The following is a 23,123-nucleotide window of genomic DNA, read 5'->3' on the forward strand; positions in this document are numbered from 1 at the left end:
AGGCCCATCAATATCACAGAGGGTATTACTGAATAATGCGATATAAATTAATTTTTTCCATCACATTCACAGTCGGATAAAAGCACTGCTGTCTTCCTGAAACCTTGTGGGGAATGTCGTTGATTAAGGGAGCATGATCCACACAAAGTCTGGATTTACCTTTGTGGTCCAAATGATGGTTTTCATTTTAGCTGTCTGCATAATGCAACTTTGCAGCATAATTTAAGAAAAGTGTTTATCATCTTCAGCAAACAACAGCCAAGTGTGTTTTTGCACTAATTAAATCAAGTTTATTCCCACAGAGAGCTACTGCTGAAAGAGCTTCAGGTCTTTCCAGAGACGTCTGGCATAAAATCAAATTTCTTTAAAGGCTCAAGAAAAGTTAGTGAGAGAAAGAAAAGGAAAAATAATCAAAGGACATGATTTTTCAGTTTTTAATAGTGCTGTAAATATATTAAAATTTGGTTACACTTTATTTTAAAGTGTCCTTGTTACAGTGTAATTATACATTTAAGTATTGAGTAATATTTATTAACAACATGTACTTATAGGGTTAGGAACAAGTTTTGGGGTTTCACTTTATTTTACAGTATGTGCACTTATGTGTATTTACCTAAGAAAGTACTGGGTAATATAAGGTAAGTACATATAGTACGTACATGGGGAACATGACTGTAAAATAAAGTGCAGTTTTGGTTTAGGGTTAGTGTTAAGTGATATTGCAGCAGTTCTTAGCGTTTTTTTTCATTAACACTACGGTTCTGTGCAAAGATGACCTGGAATTCACTTACAAATAAATGTAATACAGAATATTTACTCATATTGTTTTTCCAAGTCTGTGCATTGAACATATCATGGAAACCAAGAGCTGTAGCTCATGAAATGGTTCAGAACTTCTGGCTACTCCAGACAGTGTTTAGAAAGACCACAGAACAACAAGAAATTGCTTAAACACATTTGTCTAATCTTATAAGTAAACATGTTAAAACCAATTACAGCCTCGAGTCTGTGCATGTGTGGTTCTCTATCAGCTTTGCACATCTGGCCACTGCAATTTTTCCTCATTCATTCTCCCATTTTGCAGAGATGGACATCATGAGAGAACAGCAAGTCCACCTATAAATTCTTGGATTGAGTTGTGGACTCTGAAACAGCCAATCCAGGACATAAACGTTGTTGTTTTTCAGTCAGTCCTGTATATCTGGATCTTGCAGACTTCATCACGTTTTCCTCTGGGATTTGCATTGTTTTAGCCTTTTTACAAGCCTGCCAGGTATTCCCACAGCATGATGCTGCCACCACCGTGCTTCACCATGGGGATGGAGCAGCGTTCTGATGTGCAAAGTTCGGCTTATGCCAAATATGCCGTTTATTCTTATGGACAAACATCTCCATTTTGGTCTCATCAGACCACAGAGGCATCTTCCAGACGGCTTCAGAGTCTCCCACATGCTGTGGCAAGATATCATGACATTTTTGTTTAATAGCGAATTTCTCTTTGACAGTCTCCCATTAAGAGCAACAGTTGAATATGCAATCTCTACAACCTCACAACCTCTGAAGCTTTTAATTAAATGCTGTTCTTTTGAACTTTCTATTCATAAAAGAATCCTGATGTATCACGGTTTCCACAAAAATATTAACCAGCACAATTGTTTTCAGCATTGATAACAATGTTTCTTGAGCAGCAAATCAGCATATTAGAATGATTTCCGAAGGATCATGTGACACTGAAGACTGTAATGAGTTACTAATTAATGAGTAATGATGCTGAAAATGCTTTTCCATCACAGGAATACATTACATTTTCAGATATATTGCAGTTATTTTAAAATTGTAATAAAATTTCACAATAATACTGTTTTTACTGTATTTTTTATCAAAAAAAATGAAGCCTTGGTGAACATAAGAGACTTCTTACAAAAATATTTAAATAATCTTACCGACGGAAAAATAAATGTTTAATGGTAGTGTACATTATCTCCTACTTATTTCAGATCGCATTGCAGAGCTAAAATGAAAAAGTGTTTCTGATGATAAGTTGTATAAAAACTAAATTAAGTCGAAAACAACAAAATATAAAAAGGCCACTACTTTTTATACACACTGCACATTCTAAACATAGCACTGAATCAACTTTCACTATTTTTCTGTTAGGTCAGAAGCAGGGCTTGACATTAACACCTGCCAAATGCGAGTGGATTTCAGCAGTGGCGTGTAACACACTCACTCCTACTAGACACTTTGGTGGGTTTACATTTATTCATTTAGCTGACGCTTTTATCCAAAGCGACTTACAATTGCTATATATGTCAGAGGTCGCACGCCTCTGGAGCAACTAGGGGTTAAGTGTCTTGCTCAGGGACACATTGGTGTCTCACAGTGGATTCGAACCCGGGTCTCTCACACCAAAGGCATGTGTCTTATCCATTGCGCCACCACCACCCCATTTAATTTGATACATAATGTATACATTTTTCAATTGTAGTCTTTTAAAAAGGCATCTCAAATAATAAACTAAGTGCAATGTAGTGTTGTAAAAAAAATATAGATTTTTCGATAAATATCGATACTGAAATATCTGAAACGCTTCCAATACTCATTTTCCACAGAAAAGTTACACGATACCAGCTGCACTTTCTTGCTCTCTCAAACCCGCCTCCCCTCACTCATGTGCTCCGGATGAATATTGTTTGTGTTGCAGGGCTTGAATTTCGGTGTGGGATTGCACAATGCGCATAATTTGACTCATTCCCACAGATTTTGTGCTCACACCCAAAGTGCGCACACACAAAGACGCCTCTCAGTACTAAATTGAGTTCTTTTCTTCTGCTTATTGCACTTAAACAGTCGAATACACACACACTAATGTCAAAATGCTAGTCCTGGCAAGTATTCACGTAAACACAGTTCTAAGTCCTAAGTGAACAGTTGAGAAAGAAAACGCATGTGTAACAGTATAATGGGTCCGTGTGTCAGGTCTTAAAGTGACAGCAGCCTAATATACCGAAATTTTGGGGATAATATTTAAAATATATATATGGCAGTATTCCCCCATGGTATCAACTTCAAAATTGTGGCCAGTGAAAATGCTGAGTGGCTAGTAACTTTGGAAAACCACTAGCCACAGTGGCTGGTGGGCAAAAAAGGGAATGTCAAGCCCTGGTCAGAAGGCCTATTGAATTTTAGCATTTGAACATCACAAGCTAAAACGAGCCACACACAAACTGATTTTAAAATAGATTTAGCATATTGTGCAAGTAAGTATCCATGCTTCAGTGATGCATTTCTTTTCCAAGCAGGCTTTCTCTCAGGTAGGATTCCTGGACGGTCCTCCAGACGCCGCTGTGTGCAGTCATGTGTGAGATGAGCAGATATCAGAGAGCCAGAGAAAGGGCCGGCCTCTCCAGCCTAACATACAAGGGCTGTCAGAACCACAATCCTAATTAGTTATTTTCTGCTTCTGTGAGCTATACAGTGTAAACTTGTCAAAGAGGCTTGCCGGGGCTTCACACCTCTCTCTCCACTTTTGTTTAGCTTGTGGGTACGTGGAGGAAAGCGCATAAAGACATAAATAATCATTGTTGCATTTTACACAACAACAACAACAACTGAGAAATAAAACAAATGAACATGAGGGGGTGTGAGAAAACTCTCAGTCTCTGACAAGTTCTCTGCATGGGCAAAGGAACATGGCAGGAGGGGTGACGGACAAAAAAAGGAGCCTAGTCTAGTCAAACTAAATCTTTTGTTGGACTGTGAAACTAGCATAAGTACAGTAGCTTTTTTTTTTTTTCAGAGGTTTTAGAAAAACATCTTTACATTTAGTTTTGTTAAATGCACCTGAAGCGTGACCAAACCAACTGGGTTGGGATTTCTTTCATTATAGAAACAAATTAGAAAATTTGTCATTGTTAATACTTTTTGCAGAGACTCTCACCCCAAAGTACTGCACGCCACTGGTTAAGCAAGAAGCTGACATGTCAGGCCACTAAAACAAACAGCACAGTTCCCACGTTCAAATATGCATAGTTCCCTGCAACACAGTAGCCTATGCAAACCGTTAAAAAGTCAAACGAGAAGTATAGCACCTTAAGGGTATATTACTACTCTAAGGAACTAATGTGCATATTTTAGGGGTCGATTCTCTCCTGGTACTGCCCCGGTGACAAGCGATTGTGCCTATGAAGGTAAATTTTTTTATTACACAACAGTGTAATATGTCCAGGAATGTATTCATCTCACACACGTTCATACCAACAAAACACAAGTAAGATCTTCTCTCATCTAATTCAATACATAGGACACAATGAGCATAGCCTGGCAAAGATACAGCACGTGTTTACACGGACTAGGAAGTCAACCAGCATAAAACTGGTCAAGTAGAAGTGTTTTTATCATTGAAAAAAAAAAGAAAAAAAAAAAGAAGAAAAAACACACTTCAGCTTTGACAAAAGCTTGTCAAAAAATTTAAATATCCTTTGTGTATTTCTCTCATTCAATATCAGTCATTCAGCTCTTCCAAGTTATTCCCTCCTGCTTGTGGCCCATCACAGGACAACCCGTGCGCATCGGTCTCATCAGAGCTACAAAGCAGTTTTCAAAGATCCACAGGTCCGCTCGGCTCTATGTGATTGTGTTTGTGAGTATGTTTGTGTGTGCGTGCAGAGACTGCAGATGGTCGTTCTCTTTGAAGGTACTGCAGCTGAAACAGCCTCTGAGGTCCACTCCACTATAGAAGAGGACTGACGCAACCCGTAACCAAAATAAGGGCAAGCACAAAACTGAACCTCGCTTTCACCGTACGTATGCGTTTTCCGTCACCAAACTGCCATGAATCCACTTCCAATACACCTAAAATGGTTTGATTAGGCAAACCCTTGGAGGATATATATCCTTTTGATGGTAAGAACTGAGTTATCTTCACTCAGTGTTGCACCAGGCACTCGGTCTAATTCAGGATTTGTCTTGCGTTTCAGGGCTGCATGACATATGGGTGTCTGGTAAACAGTAGCCCATCTGCTCGGAGTAGATCCATAAAGAAAAACGGCCGTGTGATTTAATACTGTGCAATGTCCCATTCTCATCTGATACTGAAGGATACGTTAAACACAGAGAAACTAAACTCTTCATCAAAGGTCTGTCTGGTACCTGCAAGCCGATTGGAGGAGGGCGAGTGGGCGTAACCTTAATGTGCTTTTGTAATGTCCCAGCTGACCTTGACTATTCAGGATAGGCACAAAAAAGAGAGGCGGAGGTCTCCTGAGAACCAAGCCAACAATAAATGTGTTATGGGGCATCCGATTGCAGTGTTGCCAGTGAATGGATGGTTGATCATAATTATGGGGAAGCAGGAGAAATGACCAGTGTGAAAGGAGATGGGCGGCATGCATCAGCGAGTGCCTGTGAAAGCCGCGTGCGCACCCACTCATTCATACCGCTTTACTTACTGCTGCCACGCTGCCAAGGATGGCATTTCCCTTCCCATCTCACAATCAACGGCTAACTAGTCAGAAATGTTTCATCTCCCAAATTATATCTCTTTATTCTTCCGCATAAACATCCTGTTGGAGAAGGTCTGCACTTAAAAATGAAAGGGATGAGATTCTGTAAAAGGGAAGGGCTGGTCGAAATCAAGTGTGTTTCACAAGAGCAGATGGAGGTTCCAGCACAGATGACTCTCAATGGGTGAGAGCTGTACGGGCTCCAAATGCCATTGAGCCACCTAGTACATAGCCATAATGCACAACGGAAAAACATTAGTACAGGCTGGAGGTGGGCTTGATATACACAGGGAGGGAGGAAGTGAGAGAATAAATGCAAGAGTAACATCTTCATAAGTAGGACCCAGGGATTGTTTAACACTTTCTCCTATACCAGTTTATTGTGGAGAGACTAAATAGCTATTTGTAGGTTGACTTTTTCCAAAGAGTGTACATAGGGCCTCTTTCAGAATATTGCTATGTTTATTTTTTTTTCAATATGTTTATTGTCATTTTCTCATTTTATAACCACAGAACAAGTACACATGCTTACACCTTTTCACATATACATTAATAAAATAAAAAAATAAATAAAATAAAAAATAAAAAAATATTTATATATATATATGAATTTGCTACAGACAATGTTTACAAAATGTTTTTCTGTAAGGTCTACATTCCCAGTTTACATGATATTTATGTATGGCTCCCACAGTCGATCAAAGTCTTTCCTCTTGCATTTAGCAATATAAGTTAGCCTTTCCAGTCCGATACAGTTTGATATCTCCTTAATCCACATTTTCATGGATGGAGCATCCATACTCTTCCAGCATAATGCAATAGCTCTTCTGGCCTGAAGCAGACCGAATATTGCTATGTTTGTTTGAGAGGTGCAACATGTCAACTTCTGGCTCAAACATAATTTTTTTTTTTTTACTTCATAGCACCTATGCAACGTTTGGGCTTTGGACATGCAAATTGTTGAGAAAAGGTGATCCTTCAGAAATCATTTTAATATGCTGATTTGGTGCTTAAGAAACATATAGGGCCCTATTTTAACGATCAGAAACGCAAGTATCACATGTGAAACGCAAGTAACTTTGTGGGCAGATCTCGGGCGCTGTTGCTATTATACCGGCGGGATAAATGACTCTTGTGCCCGACGCAAATCTAAAATGGGTTGGTCTGATGTAGCTACATTACTCATAGGTGTGGTTTGGGCATAACGTGAAATAAACCAATCAGAGCGTCATCTCACATTCCCTTTAAGAGCAGGCGCGTTTGTTCCATGGCGAATTGTTATTATAACGGCGGATTTGCCAGGAGCGGTTCACAGCCGAGGAGACCGACGTTCTTGTCAGGGCCGTAAAAGACAGAGAAGTGACATTGTATGGGGATGGGAGAAACCCACCCAAATTAGCTTTGGTTAAACAGGCATATAATAATTTTGGTAAAAGTGTAAGCTAGATTTATGCCTATTTTTTCACATCTTCATGGACACCACAATGATTTCCCTCTTGTGGAATATTTTTCCTTGTAATTATGTATGGTTTGCAAAAATGGCAACTGCTGCGTCTGTGTGTAGATGAGATAAGCAAAGTGCATGCGCGTTGTGCACACGCCACATTATGGCCAAGCATGCGCCCTTAAAATAGCATCTTAAAATAGCATCTGAACGCGCCACTGACTTTAGACTAGGTTTTTCCTGGTTTGTGGCGGAATTGTTTTCTGGAACTGCAAAATAGCACCAGGGAATGTTTGCGCCGTAACACGCCTCTTCTTTTCACTGAACCGCACCCGGGAGCGCAAGTTCATTCCCTAATTTACCGACTGTGGAGTGAAAAGTCCGCTATGTGCGGGTGCAAAATAGGAATGATACATGCGTCGGTGTACAAAGTCAATTGCACTGGGTGCAAGATAGGGCCCCATACAGTATTATTATCAGTATTATCAGTGATGAAAATCATTTTGTTGTTTAATATTTTTGTGGAAATTATGATAAATTTTTTTTCATGTTTTTTTTTGTCACTTTTGATCAATTGAATGCATCCATGCTGAGTTCCTGATCAAGGGTGTTGAATAGCTGTGAGGGTTAACTTACATTAAACACTACATAACAAGAGTGAAGAGCCTTAACCACACACAGACACACACATCTATCTTTGTGAGGGCATTCATTGACACAATGCAGTCTCTAGCTCCTTACCTTAACCTTGCCCATAAAAAACTAAGTGTCTAACCTGAACCCTTACCCTAATTATAACCGTATCCCTAAAACTAAGTCTTGACCCTCAAAGAAAGTGAAAAAAGAAAAGAAAAGAAAAGTGAAAGTGAGGACTAGCCAAAATGTCCTCACTTTACTCTCTTTGTCCTCACTCCGATGGTCTAAAACTGGTCCTCACAAAGATAGTTAGTTGTACAAGTACACACACACACACGTTGTTTTTTCATATTTTATGGGGACTCTCCATAGACAAAATGATTTTTAAACTACACAAACTGTATCTTCTATCCCCTTACACTAACCCTACCCATCACAGAAAACGTTATGCAGTTTTACATTTTCAAAAAACACCACTTAGTATAATTTATAAGCTGTTTTCCTCATGGGGATCAAAAAATTTCGGATATTAACACCTTTGTGGGGAGATTTTGTCCCCATAATGTAGGGTTTACCAGGCCACACACACTTGTTTCACTATATTATAAGGACATTGCATAGACTTCCATTGATTTTATATCAGGTTAATGACATTTTATATCCCCTAACCCAACCCCTACCCCAAAACATCACAGAAAGAGGCAAAACATGTTTTGGCTGATTTATAAGCATTTTTTAATTAGTGAGGACCAGTAAAATGTCCTCACTGGTCAGTTGTCATAATATTTCACCATATAAGTGAGGACATTTGGCCCTCACAAGTATAGCCAAACCCCTCACACAAACACACACGCATGCACACTCGCCTGCCCCCCCCAACACACACACTCTCTTTCTACCTGATTTATGGTAGTGCACACAGGCACTATACAGGCGGCTGCTTTGCTCCATGTCAGACACAAAGATAAATTAATACCCACATGGGAGTGAAAGCGCCCATTGCATTCATCTCATTCTTAAGCCTTGAATATATGTATGGAGACGAGACATGGCCACAGACATCTACTCGCAAGAGAACAAATGAGAGCGATGCAGCCTCTTTGCACTTCACAGTGAAAAATTAACAATCAAGGGTGAAATGTACCTTTACATGGTAAAGAACTAGAAACGAACTAACCTGTGATAAATGTATCATTCATCATAAATACTTAAAGGGGTGATGAACTGAGAAATCAAAATTTCCTTGAGCTTTTGACATATAAGAGATCATCATACTATAATAATATCCTGTAAGTTTCAGAACTGAAAACTACCTTGTTAGTCCAATAAAAGCTTTTATAGACATCAGGCTCAGCAAACGACTCGTTTTTCAAAGTGGGGAACTATGACGTCAAAGAGGATAAAACACCGCCTCCACAAAAGAAGATCAACGCCTTCTTCAACACGGCCTGTTTAGCCCCGCCCACCGATTCGCCCAAACATGCTAAATAACATAGGATGACATGATAATTGCTAAACCGGGTCGAGCTACTTCCAAGCAATAAACATGCTGTTTACTAAATATTGTGCAGTGCCTGTTTGTGGAAGAAGACAGTCTGCATAAGCTTCCTTCGGATTCCAGCATGGTTAAACTTTATTAAATCAGTCAATCACAATTTCCCGACACGGATCTGCCAGCAAAATGTAAGTAACCATGTGTATTCTAATGCCTGATCTAATTATTCAAGTTCAGATATTTCTCTTAAAATCGTTCAATACTGTTTATGCATCAGTGACTAAACGATCAACTTCACATAATTTCTCGTAGAATTATGAAAATAATATTTTTTAAACTGAAAGCGATCAAAGAACGATCCCTTTCCAATCGCCCAAGCTGTCAATCAAACAGCACAGCGTGAGCCGCGAGAGCTTATCTGGACACTTACCAAACTCGTGATGAAATAATGACACTGTTACACTACACAACGAAGCTCTTACTGTGTATTCACATCGTGTTTGCATTGTGATTTGGTGTAAGCATTTGTGAGAGTGCAAAAATTGCGTTGCAATGATAAGATCTTTATTCACGCGATCAACAGACTGTCTGTCATCTGCCCAGTCAGTGCTCATCATGCTGCAACCTTTCATGTGATGGAATAGATTTCAATATAATGCTTTAAACGATACTTTTCACGATTTGTTAATCTCGATAGCTGTAATAGTAAAAATGTAGTAAAAGTTTTCGAGAGAGTTCATGTAATACTAGCTATTTCATATGCAAGCATGTCAGCCAATCACAGCAGTGGGCGTTTGCACTGCAGTCTCACAGCAGACACGCCCCTTAAAACAGAGCGTTCAAATCTGAGGCTGAAATCAGGCTTGGAAAAATGGCTTTTATTTATAAATTATGACAATTTTTGATGTAAAAATCATACTAACATTATAAGGGCACCCCAGGCAACATTATAAAATAATAAAACAATCCAGTTCATGACCCCTTTAATAAACAGCCATTATTGAACATTACGCTTACATCTGCTCATGGGTAAGCACTTTGTCTTAATGGAAGATAATCTGTCTTGTCAGTGGAACAATGAGTGAGCCAACAAAAAGGAAAGATGCCAACAGTAAAGGTACAAACTGATGCCAAATGAGTCACAGTCACTTTTATATCTCATAGGACAGATATAAACATGACACACAAGGAAACACACACAAAGGAGAAAAATAAAAATAGTCTTTACAACTAGAATTTACCAGTGTAAATTTTTTTCTGCTATGTAAAGGTCAATAAAACTTAAAGATGTAATTATGGCTCTAATACAGTAATCTTTTTTTTGCACACTTCAGAGAATCCACTACAGCTGGTAAGTTGTTATCAGTGTTACTGGAGTGAATCAATGGAGGTTCAACAGGAGAGGCAGGAAATTTGCTTGGGAAGTGGAGAAGTAGTCAATAAAGAGTAAAGAAACTTACCTTTTTGTATCTGGGTACAGGGAGCTACACTCCATCACAACAATTTACAGCATGCAGCCAAGCCATGCAGAGAGAGAAAAGTGTGCATGCAAGATAGAAAAGGTGGAAGAAAGGGCATAAAAACAGAGCATAAGTTTGGAAAACAGACAACACAAAAAAACATGATGTAAAAGATAAACAGCATGTGAAAATAAAAGAGAGGAAAGAGAAAGCACCCAGGAGGTTTGACCCATGTTTTTAAAAATATTTGTGTGGTTGTGCCCACTGATTTATCTAAATGTAGATATTTTAATTTTTTCAATTTGTGTGACTCAATCTGATAGTCAGTACAACCCTACATTTAGCTGTCATGAAGTGATGGAGTGTTCGGAGGTGTTTCACAGCAAACAAAAAAATTTTAAATGCTGTTAGATCAACCCCCAATTTTATCTTCAGAGGATGTCAGAGCAGCATCTTTGTTCTAAATAAATTCTAAGTTGGAAAGTTGTTCTTAGTGCCCATAATTTACACGAAAACACATCACATCATTTAAAACAGGAAAATCAACTGAGAGAGAAAAGTTGGAGGTGGAATACGTCAGTCAAATACAACTTATTGTAACACTTTTGAATGTGTACTGACTAGCACGTAAGAGAGTGACACCACGGGCCAAACAAATAATGAGAATTAATATCATTTCATTAAAAAATAGCATGTTAATTTGCTGCCTGGGGGTTCAATTAAGTATCCATTTATCTAGTTTAATGCTTCATTTCTGTTTAAGGAGCAAACTCTTGACAAATGCACCCAAAGAATTGAGGCATGAAAAAAACTTCTTGTTGAAGAAGCCTGCATGTTTGGTGAACAGATTTCTGTTAAATATAGTGGCTAAATAATAACAAAATCACTGATAAATGTAACATTGACTGTTTTATCTTACTTTTAAGCAGTATATCGATGCCATTTTTATTCTATTTTAATGAAATACTTTGCTTGAAAAGTGTGCTTTCTTTAAAATAAATGTCATTTGGTTTGACATTTTATCTAATGCAATGGCATTCATACATATGATATCCATTCATTTGACAAGCGTGCCTTGGAATAGGAATAGTTCACCCAAAATGTTTAAATCTGCTATCATTTATTCATCCTCATGTCATTCCAAACCTGCATGACTTTCTTTTTTCTTCAGAACTCATAAATAGATATTTTGAAGAATGCTGGTAACCAAACAGTTTCGGTTCCCATTGGCTTCCATTATATTTCATTATATTTTTGTCCATATAACGGAAGTCAGTGAAAATCGAAACTGTTTGGTTTCAAACATTCTTCAAAATATCTATTTATGAGTTCAGAAAGAAAAAAAGAAAGTTTGGTTCAAGGTTTGTAACCAAACACTTACGGTTCCTATTGACTTACATTGTATTTTTGTCCATATAATGGAAGTCAATGGGAACCAAAACTGTTCTTCAAAATATATAAAGAAAGTCATACAGGTTAGTATTGACATGAGGGTGAATAAATGATGACAGAATAAAAATGTTTGGGTGGACTATCCCTTTAAATGTATGGAAGAGACACCCTTTAAATTTGTTTAAAAAAAAATACCCACAAGCACAAATCATAGGGTCAAAATGTACATAATTGAATGGTCAGAGCGTGTTCAATGCATTCTCAGTAATGTGTGCAGAGGTTGGTGATGACCACTCGTTCCAGTGATGATGTGACACAGTCCCTGCTTACATCATAGAGCAAACACTCCTGGTGAGCCCATGACCCCTGTACATTCAGAGCTAATAAGGATGACCCTTTCGGAGCTGTCAGTTTCACGGAGAGAAAGAGCAGATCACAGACAGGTTACTTTAATTGAGTTGATGGAGGGGGGAGCATTGGGCCGGCGCTGGCAGAACCCTGGGAAAATGGCGATGGGTGAAGCGTGCCGTTGAATTGGGGTCAACCAAAAGAAGGGAGGTTTTCTTTAATGGAGGCTGTGGTTTGAAAAGGCTGCGTCTGGCTGCAGTGAACGTTAAGGTCGGAGCAGATGTGTCCTTGTGTGAAACACAATATGGCAATATGTGCACTGAAATGGATCTTGGAAGGAACCTTTGTGAGGGGTGAATGAATGAATGGTTACATTTCTCTTTCCCATCACGTTTGTCTGTTCAGAAGGACGAATGGCCTGGCACTCATTATTCTGATAAATTACTTTGGTGGCGACTTGTAGATGATATATATTTCAGTTTAGAACAGTTCCGGTTCTTGGCTGAGTGGCATTCCAAGGGTGATGATACACAGTCCAACAACACTGTTAATATTCAATCCGCTTGTCTTGTCCACAACAGTCCAGATCAGAGTATGTGAGTGGTGTGCAATGAAAGTGGAGTGGGTGCCGCTTATAATTGTGCTTATTAGGAGTATCATGATTCATGAGCTTAGTAACATGCACTGACACCAAACTCTATAGAGTGAAACTGTTGGGATCTGGACGTAAAAATCCCATTTATTGTCTCTATAGCGGAATTGATTTTTAATGATAACTTATAAACCTTTAAAGAAAGACGTGCTGTGGCCTACTAAGTTGTTAATTGATGGCATATGCTTTTGTTGAAGCCATTTTATTTAGTTTAATAGCAGTATTCCATGTGAAAAACTACATTACCCATGATTCTGCAAAGAAATCTCTACCAATCAAAGAATTGCGTCAAAAGAAATCAAGGTAGGTGAGCCTTTAGCTCCCGCCCTCTCAAATGAAGCACTGCAAATGACGTACAGTAATAGAGTCTGTCTCCCTACGCTCTCAAACTACTTAAATATTTGTATTTGCATATTTTGCAATCAGCTTAAAATATATTGTTTCTATATAATAAACATCTTTTAAATTAAATCATCATTTTCAATATTTAGGATTGTAGGACACTTAAAGGGATAGTTCACCTTGAAATTAATTTTTGGTATGTTTTAGCTTACCTCAAGGGCATTCAAGATGTAGGTGTCTTTTTTTCCGCAGTAGTTTCAATTTTGATATTTTTAGGTCAAACCGTTCTTGTCTGTCAGTCATATAATGCAGGTCGATGGTCACCACCTCAAAGACACGAAACGAGCGGTTTGTGTGAGAAAACGAACAGTATTTATATCGTTTTTACCTCTTGTACACAGCCACGTCCAAATGATCTGAGAGCGCGGGCAGGTATAGATACAGTATATACACTAGATGTCGCATTGGATACGGTTTCGCAGTAGCCAATGCGACATCTAGTGTATATGTCTATACCCGCCCGCGCTCTCAGATCATTTGGACGTGGCTGTGTACAAGAGGTAAAAACGATATAAATACTGTTCGTTTTCTCACACAAACCGCTCGTTTCGTGTCTTAGGCCATCAATGTGTACTTACGATGGGGAATTGTTTAATTTGGACTCTGTGCATGCTCTTTGAGACAGTGACCATCGACCTGCATTATATGACTGACAGACAAGAACGGTTTGACCTAAAAATATCAAAATTGAAACTACTGCGGAAAAAAAGACACCTACATCTTGGATGCCCTTGAGGTAAGCTAAAACATACCAAAATTTAATTTCAAAGTGAACTATCCCTTTAAAATAAAGTAGGAACATGTGGCACAACAAAGTCATTCTATTTACAGGCTGTAAATTTGATTCAATCACAAAGTGATGCTAAAGTGATGTAAGCAGGAGTAATCTCCATATAAATACCAGCAGGAAAATTCCTGGTAAGGCAAATGTTTTTTTGTGATGGTTCTGCTCTGATTACAAATACCCCATTATCTGTATTTCTGGATGTGTAAACCCCTGTAATCCCCTGTGCGTTCTGACGGTGCATGTCTCTGGATCGGCGCTTATCACGGAATACCAACACATTCACCCCGACACCCCACCTCGGCTCATATCCAACCACCTGCAACACTCATTCCACAAAACATTACTTTTTGTATTGATCTTCTGGTGATATTAGATACGGCCAGGTCATTCTAACCACGTTTGCCACACATGCTACTCACAGTCTGATCCTTTCAAGAACAGCCAATAGGAGGCAGATTTAAAAGACTGCAGAATCCAGCGCTGTCCGTGGTCCTGAGTGATATTCTGACTTTGCCATATGAATTAAGTGAACTGAAAGGTTGATCATGGGTTGGAAACTATATTGCTTTCAGTTTAGCCCAAATCTAATGCCAATCAAGCCAAAATCAAAACACTGTTGCTCACTTACTATAAAATACTATGTTTTTTGAAGTGATGACATGACTGTGGTAATCATTCAGCACACTGAAACAGTACACCACCTTTCAAAAGATTAGGGTTGGTAAGATTGATTTAACATTTTTTGTTTAAGTCTCTTATGTTTACCAAGGCTGCATTTATGTAATCAAAAATCCAGTAAATCCAGAAATATTGTGAAATATTATTACAATTTAAAATAGTGGTTTTCAATTTTTTAAATATTTTAAAATGTAATTTATTCCTGTAATACAAAGCTGAATTTTCAGCATCATTACTCAGTGTCACATGATCCTTCAGAAATCATTCTAATATGCTGATTTCCAGCTCAAGAAATATTATTATCAATGTTGAAAACAATCGTGCTGCTTCATATTTTTTAAGGATTCTTTGATAAATAGGAAGTTCAAAAGAATTTATTTGAAAACATTATACATGTTTTTATTGTCACTTTTGATCAAATTAAGGCATCCTTGCTGAATTAACGTGTCAAAAAATAAACAGAAGTGTACAGTATATCAGCATTAAATCTGGTCAGTCATACTAACTGTGTAACATACTGACCACACATGCCATGACATGGTTTGATTCTTTTAACATAGTAGACCTTACATAGGTTAAAAAATGGAAAACATTAGTTTTAGCTAAATAAATATCATGAATTCTAGAATAGCCATTCAGATCGAGCTTCCCTCAAGACATGCTATAATTAGTAGAAAATGTGTGCAAAAACAGGACATTTATGTGTGACAAATGTCTTGCCCCGGCGCTGTCAGTGGTCCTGAAATTTAGTATGCTAGTCCAAGCTATCTTTTCCCATACCAAATGAATTCAGTGAAATGAAAGGTGATGTGCAGGGCACAATAGCCCTCTTTCACCTACAGTGTTTCCCTGATCTGTTTATGTAATGGCCATGGCTCTGGTAATTCCTACAATCCTCTCTTTAGACTGCATAAAAATGTCAGTGTTGTGATTGAGGCTTGTCAGACTAATGGCTGCCATGACGCGACGGAACAGGCCCTGAATCAGGTTCTTCAGAGAACAGCGCTTCAGAAGAGCCAGCTGACAGCGGGAGGGTGATTGACGGCAGAGTTTAAGTGTTCAACGCCAGCATCTGTTTCCACAGCTCTTCATAAAAGAACAGCATGGAATCAGTCAGGGAACTGTGTTCTCAGCTAGATTTACAAAAAGAAAATCATTTAGCTTTATTGCAGTGTCTTGAGTTACATTTCTAAATGCTAATTTGTTCATAATGGGTTGAAAATATGTCAGTATCTATATGTCAATCAAATTTGATCCCAAGGTTGAAAAAACATTCAACCAAAAATCAAGAAAAGCACAAATGACTGTCTGAAGCAAGTTGTGCAGAACCAAACTTTTGATTATTACAATAAACTCTGGGTCACTTTACTTTACATCTTATACAGGCCACCATCTTTTTATAAAAAAATGTAAAGCAAGCATGAAAATATATAAATCTGTGAACAAAAAGCTGAACATACAGACGAGCTCAAAGATATCTTGTTTACTAGGAGCATCAAAAGATTATCTTTCAAAGATTTGACAGCACAAACCTTGCAATGCTGGCTAGATCTTCCTTTCAAATTCTAACTGTAGTAGCCTTGTGTCTTAAAAACATGGCTGTTCCCTGTTGGACTCCTTTGCATCATGACATTTGTAAATTGCATAAAGCCAGTCAATTAGACGGAATTGCCAATCTGATTGGAATAGGAATTTCAGCCAGCACTGCTGTATATTGCCAGCTTTGTGCAATATGCATGAGACGGTCTGTGAATGGACTGTGGGCGGTCTGTGGGTGTGCCGTCTGTGGCTGAGGCGAGTGTAAAGCTAAACACACACGACAGCGATTAAATTCTCGGCAGTTAGCCAAGTTGCTGTACTTTTAGTCACTACTGCTGGTTGCAGACTTTGTCATGTAGCCAATGGTTGCAAACGCTCATCTTGCTAACTCTTTTATTTCCACACACTGTAAGGTAGTGTTTTAACACTTGATTTACTAAAGGTTTATCACAAAACGTGCCCATTTGCTTGCAAAATTTTGATTACCACTTGTTTTCCACAGCCAGTATTAGAGTTATGTTAATTGCATCAAACAAATAGTGCTGAGTTTTGTAAATAAGTAGTAGTTTATAATGAGCCTATTATACATAAATGAGGCGTTTTTGTGCTGAAGAGAATAATAGTGCCTTCAATTCACGGTACATCGATATTTGAGCACATTCAGCCTAGTGATGATTTTGCTAATGAATAAGATGCAAATATGTTTGTGCTGTAATAGAGTGCTGGAGGGATGATGTATTTGTGGAGGCCAAATCCCAGAAATGATAATTTTAGCATTTCTGGTTCCATTGTTCTTATGTCAAAGGATTTTTGGTTAAATGCCTAAAATAAGGCTGTGGTGAACACAAGCTCAAGATATTTGCGCGTTTTATTCTACGACAAGAAATACATTTAAAGCAATTTTTTAAAGCTTTTGTGTGTCTTGAAAAAGGCATTTGCTAATAAGTGGCTAAATGGGACTACATAGGTTGTTGGGAATATTAAACGTGATTACGCCGAACAGGTAAACTCATCTAGTTGCTTTCACAGCCTCACTGTTTATAATTGTGCTCTTGCAAACTATTCTAAACTTTCAGGGAAACTGTTCTACAAAAACTGAAAGAGTTGAAATGAAACTTTTTACTCCTGGCGATTGTATTAAGGCTTCAAAATTCATAAAAGTTGTGTTCATTTGTGAGATGTGAAGATAATCATGACGAGCAATATGTGTAAGAATCATAAACATTTGTTGGTAATAATCCAAAAGCCAATGGAAAAATCCAGGGTGATGCTTCAGACTGACTGCAGAAGGTCTGGACTCCATAGCAAATTTCATTGGCCTTGGACCGTCCACGAGCCGTCTGACTGACATGTAAAGCAACCAATCACAGTTTGTTTGGTTCAGCGTCATGTTTAGGGGCGTGGAAATGTAATGTAAAGTCAATGTCCCTACAATAACAGACCGGCGTGCAACTTCCCAAAATTGAAAAAATAATTGGATGACTAGGGAATCCTTCCAAGTGCTGGCAAAGGGTCGGCCAGGCTTGGACAATAATACTCTTCCCATATCCTGTCCTGTATGATGTCAGAGACTGAGACTATAGGGTGATGCTAATTTGCAGGTTGGTCTACAAAAATCAATCACTGCTGGGCTCTATACTGCTGGCAAAAGTGGAGCAACTGGTTGGTGAATTCACCCCAGACAGAGGAACATATGACCTTCAATTGTTTGATTAGCATAACCAGGCTACTGGCTTTACTCACTAAAAGCATTTAAAGGGCTCTGTAAGATGTGTGTTGAATGACATTGAAGGTAGTTTCTAAGCTTTTCTTTATTACGTGGAATGGGATGGTACATGCTGTGCCTCTTAATAGAGGTTTAGTGAGAGATCAATTGCAACACATTAAAGTACTGTTCTCTGCTCGTGCCTATGACCAGCAATCAATCATGCTCTTGAGTGTGTATTCGTGGATTTTCCTATAGATATAATGTATAACTGGGCATAGCCCACTATTTGATTATACTCTAAATTATTCAACATGGACACCAGACGGCAGAGGTCGAGCAATTCTTACAAAGTCAAACAACATCCTCTCTTCAGAGGAAAATCTAATTCCACCGACACTCATCATTACCTTCTGCTTAGTGTTTGTCCACTTATTCATCGAAGAGTTTTGGATGACTGACTACTTCATAATTCAAGAGCAAGGCTCATCTGCATAATGTTGATAAGGGGCCATACAATATAGGACAACTGTAATGAAATATTAAAAGCCTGTAGTCTAATGGAAGTTGTTGCTGGTGCTGTACGAGTGCTAGGTTAATTCTGGAATCTGCTCTTTTCTTCCACATTCAGAGATGAGCCAATTGAAAGCAGGAGGGGTAGAGCCAAACCCAGATTCTTTATCTAAAGGCCCTTCTTGGTCATGCATGAGGATTTTAAGTTAAGGCCGTGCCATGTAAACTTGTAAATCAGAGTGGAAACACTGTTCTACTTCAGCTCTTAGGGAATTGGGAAATGATTCAGTATAAAGTGCCCTAAGGAGACTGGTGTTACAGATGGGAATTGCACATTCTCAGTCTGGGAACACTAGTTATCAGAGAACACTAAATGGATTCATTTGCCTTATAGGTACGTCCCACTTGTGCAGTTACGAGAAGAAACTGAGAATAACTTCAACAACACTTGAGCTAATGCACAAGGCACAGTAGATTAATGGCTGGGATGCTTTTCTTAAGAGCATAATCACATTCTATGTTTTATATACTGCAAAACAAAGAGGTAGAGCCATTTTTGTTCAATAAAGATGGCATCTCAGTTGCACAATAGCATTATCAAAGAGCACAGCAAACAAACAGCAGTGCTGACCGGTATCTAACCCCAGTGCATAGCTCACTTGAAGCCACCTGTTATTTTTCAATTACCAGGTGGCCGGTACATTTTGCTTTGATGTGGCCACAATCCAAAAATGCTGTCTTCCCGGATGTACAATGGATGTGTTGTACGTTCAGGGCTACAATAAAGTAGCAGTGTTTTTCTTTCTTTTTTTGTTCCAAGGAAGGAACAAAAAGCAATTGCCCGGAGCATAATTTGTAAACAATGAATGTTGGCACAGTAACTATAAATACAAGGTTGTTCGTTTTATTCTGTAATTTCCCTGTTATTTCTCCAAGGGTTTCATAAAACAGTTGATACAGCAACAATGCCAATATTACAAATTAATTTTTGTACTCATTTCACACAGTGTTGAAATATCAGGAAATGACACCTATTGCATCAATAACTGGATTTCTTTCTGTATGTTCAAAAGTCACTGCCACAATACAAGGGGTTTGTAGATGGTTGCAAGAGCATTGCTATGCAGTTGCTAAGGGGCACAGAGTGTTTTTTATCATGTCACTATGTGGTCACTAGGGTGTTCAGAGTGGTTGCTAGGCTATAACCCACTGCACTTACACAAAAGAGCTTAGTCTCTATGACATTCTGGCTTCTCTAGATATGACTCAAGTTTCTTCTTCAATGCAAGTCCATGGGATTGTTTTTCCCGATGGGACCTGTTTTAATCATCTGCAATATGAAAATAAAAAAAATAGCAAGAGTCTGATATTACTTCAAAAAGTAATAGCACACAAACCACATGGTTTTTGGTACAATTCATGTGCCATTATGCAGCATAAGCAATGCAGGACAAGTTTATGCTAAAGTCTAATACTTAGTTCAAAAGTTTGGAGTAATATTGTGAAATATAATTACAAATAACTGTTTTAAAAATGTAATTTATTCCTAGATGTCAAAGCTGAATTTTCAGCACCTTTATTCCAGTCTTTAGTGTCACATGACCCTTCAGAAATCATTCTAATATGCTGATTTGCTGCTCAAGAAACACTTCTGAATATTATCAATGCTGAGAACAGTTGTGCTGCTTAATTTTATCTGGAAAACGTGATACATTTGAACAGAACAGCATTTATTTGAAATAGAAATCTTTTATCATACTATAAATGTCTTTACTGTCATTTTTGATCCATTTAATGCATCTTTGCTGAATAAAAGTATTCATTTCTTTAAAAAATAATAATAATCGTACTGACCCCAAACTTTTGAATGGTAAATGTAATTGCTAATTACCCTGTAAACACAGTAAATGAGCATAATGAAATAATGTAAATGATGTGTTTTTATATCTAGAGGCTAAACAAATGGAAATGAGTGTAGGCGTCCTGTTCCTACAAAATCACACAATACCATATACAGTTGGCAATGCTTTAGTGCCTCTCACTTTGGCTCCATAATAGCTGATTTGAATAGCAGTGTTAATCTGAAGTGTAAAATGAGGAGAGGAAGACAATGAGGCTTGTGTTTCTCCAGAGGATATCTGTGCTTGCCAGCAATGACTGCTGCCCTTTTCCATTTACCTTAATGAAGGGCTTCACCACAGATCCAACAGGCGACAAAACAGTCTTATGATTAGCCTTTCTGTGCCTTTCAGGGTTAATCAATATCGTTTTCAAACCAAGCCCAAGCAAGGTTGATTGTTTGAGCGTTATGTCATAATTAAAAGTGTAACGAAGTAGTAGAATAGGAAAAGAAAAGGATGTGCAGGCAGGAGTTCGCTTTACAGAGTGATTAGATATCAGCAATGGTTATATTTGAGTGCTTAGTGTTAGACAAAATGAGAGAAGTGCAAGAAAGTTGCCCAGAGACCCAAGTCTCATCCCACAGGTATGAGCACACTTCTGAGAGAGAGCCCTCCGCTAGAAAGAGGCGCACAGACGCTCATGCAGTGCATTTTGTAACTGAACAGACACAGACTAGATTTAGGTGGAAATCCTTCTCTCTTTCATTGCTGCTAGTGATTACACTGGCTGACGAGAGCAATTATAGTACAATCTGTTGATTACCTCGCTGTGAGAAATGCTCTTTTTCTTTGGAATAACACGCACTGATAAATCGACTTTACGAAAGCCCTGTGTAATTAGGCTGGTTTAGGGTCAAACCCTCCAGACGTATATTTTTAGCTATATATGGATGCACAGCGCAGCCCTTCAGTAAGGTAACTGACAGATATTCAATAGGTTAAATAAATGTAACCTTCGTAATTTTTTCAAAATGAGGGAATTGCACTATAATGGGATCTTCTCAGAAATCTGACATCCCTTAAAAGCACTCTTCAAAAAAACTTTACCTCACTAATCTACCAGACTGTTTTAACCCACCATTTAAAACCCAAGTTATCATTAAATAAAACGGTGACACTTTACAATAAGGTTCATTAGTTAACTACCTTAGTTAACATGAACTAATGAACAATACTTCTTCAGCATTTAATAATCTTAGTAAATATTAATTTTGACATTTACTAATACATTATTAAAATCAAAGGTTGTATTTTTTAACATTAGTCAATGCACTGTGAACTAACATGAACAAACAATGAACAGCTGTTTTTTTACTAACATTAACAAAGATTAATAAATACTGTAACAAATGTATTGCTCATTGTTTCTTCATGTTAGTTAATACATTAACTAATGTTAACTAATGAACCTTATTGTAAAGTGTTACCAATAAAACTAAAACATTTTTGTTTATTGAAATAAATCGGAAATCAAGTAAAATATAAATATTAGAAACACAAAAAAAACTTAAACTAAATGAAAATTAGAAACCATGCCTTGGGAAATAAAAAAAAAAGTTTAAGTTTAAGCTGAATAAAAAAATCAAATAAAAATTACAATTAAAACCAAACTAAAACTAAAACTGAAATAAAAATATATTCAACCTAAAGCTATATTTATATAATAATAATAATAATAATAATAATGTCAATATACAAATGTCAAAAGCACAAAACAAAATATTAAAATTAAACTAAAGCTGAAAAAAAAAGAGAAAAATTTGAAAAATATATTACAAAATATTAATAAAGTAATCAAAATAGGGGTGGACGATATGACCTTATTTAAATCTTATTTCACATTATTTTATTTCGTTTTTTTTTCCAATTATTTAATCTTTGTTTTTAAAAATAAGGACCAAATGCAATTGTTGGTTAAAGCAAATATGCAATCAGCCAACCACATGGCAGCAACTCAATGCATTTAGGCATGTAGACATTATCAAGATGATCTGCTTCAAACTTAACATTAGAATGGGGTTACAACCGAGGTCTGCAGAAGAGCATCTCTGAACGGACAACACGTTGAACCTTGAAGCAGATGAGCCACAGCAGCAGAAGAACACACCAGTGTCTGGTCTGATGAGTCTCGATTTCTGCTGCGACATTCAGATAGGGCCAGAATTTGGCTTAAACAACATGTTCAGGCTGGTGCTGGTGGTGGTGTAATATTGTGGGGTACATTTTCTTGGTACCAATTGAGCATCAATTAAACTCCGCAGTCTACCTGAATATTGGTGCTGACTAGGGTTGCAAAGGGGCGGAAAATTTCCGGTAAATTTCCATGGGAAGTTAAGCTGGGGAATTTTGGAAATATTCAAAAATATATTCAAAAATACATGCGCTGCATATTTAGTCATTTTGGCTCAGATACAGGATAATACATTCGCTTTAACAAGCAGGCTGTTCATTACCACGGCAACCGCTTGCGCGTCCACTCTGAAAGTAACTGTACATATAAGAGACGGCTAGATACATTATTTAAGGTTATTTCTATTTGTTATAATATTGATATATGAACTTGTTGTCAAGTAAGCCCGGTTGCGAGCATGTGCGTCTCTCTAAACTTTCAGTGTGCTGCACTGCTCTAGTTGACTTCTGCGCCTTCCCCCCCGAAAATATCACGTT

The 23,123-nt window shown here is 37.8% G+C and overlaps 1 protein-coding gene and 1 long non-coding RNA gene across 4 annotated transcripts in view; one reads left to right on the forward strand and one right to left on the reverse strand.

Annotated features, from left to right (window-relative positions):
• The window catches only part of doc2b (double C2-like domains, beta), a 241,731-nt gene that overhangs the window by 29,602 nt on the left and 189,006 nt on the right, over positions 1 to 23,123 (reverse strand). The window lies entirely within an intron of this gene.
• On the forward strand, positions 8,793 to 21,359 carry LOC309499492. The gene is made up of 2 exons (XR_014206268.1): positions 8,793 to 13,446; positions 14,127 to 21,359. It is a non-coding gene; the product is annotated as an uncharacterized lncRNA (long non-coding RNA).

Source organism: Leuciscus leuciscus, assembly GCF_965113295.1.
Source record: "Leuciscus leuciscus genome assembly, chromosome: 5".
Lineage (NCBI taxonomy): Eukaryota > Metazoa > Chordata > Actinopteri > Cypriniformes > Leuciscidae > Leuciscus > Leuciscus leuciscus.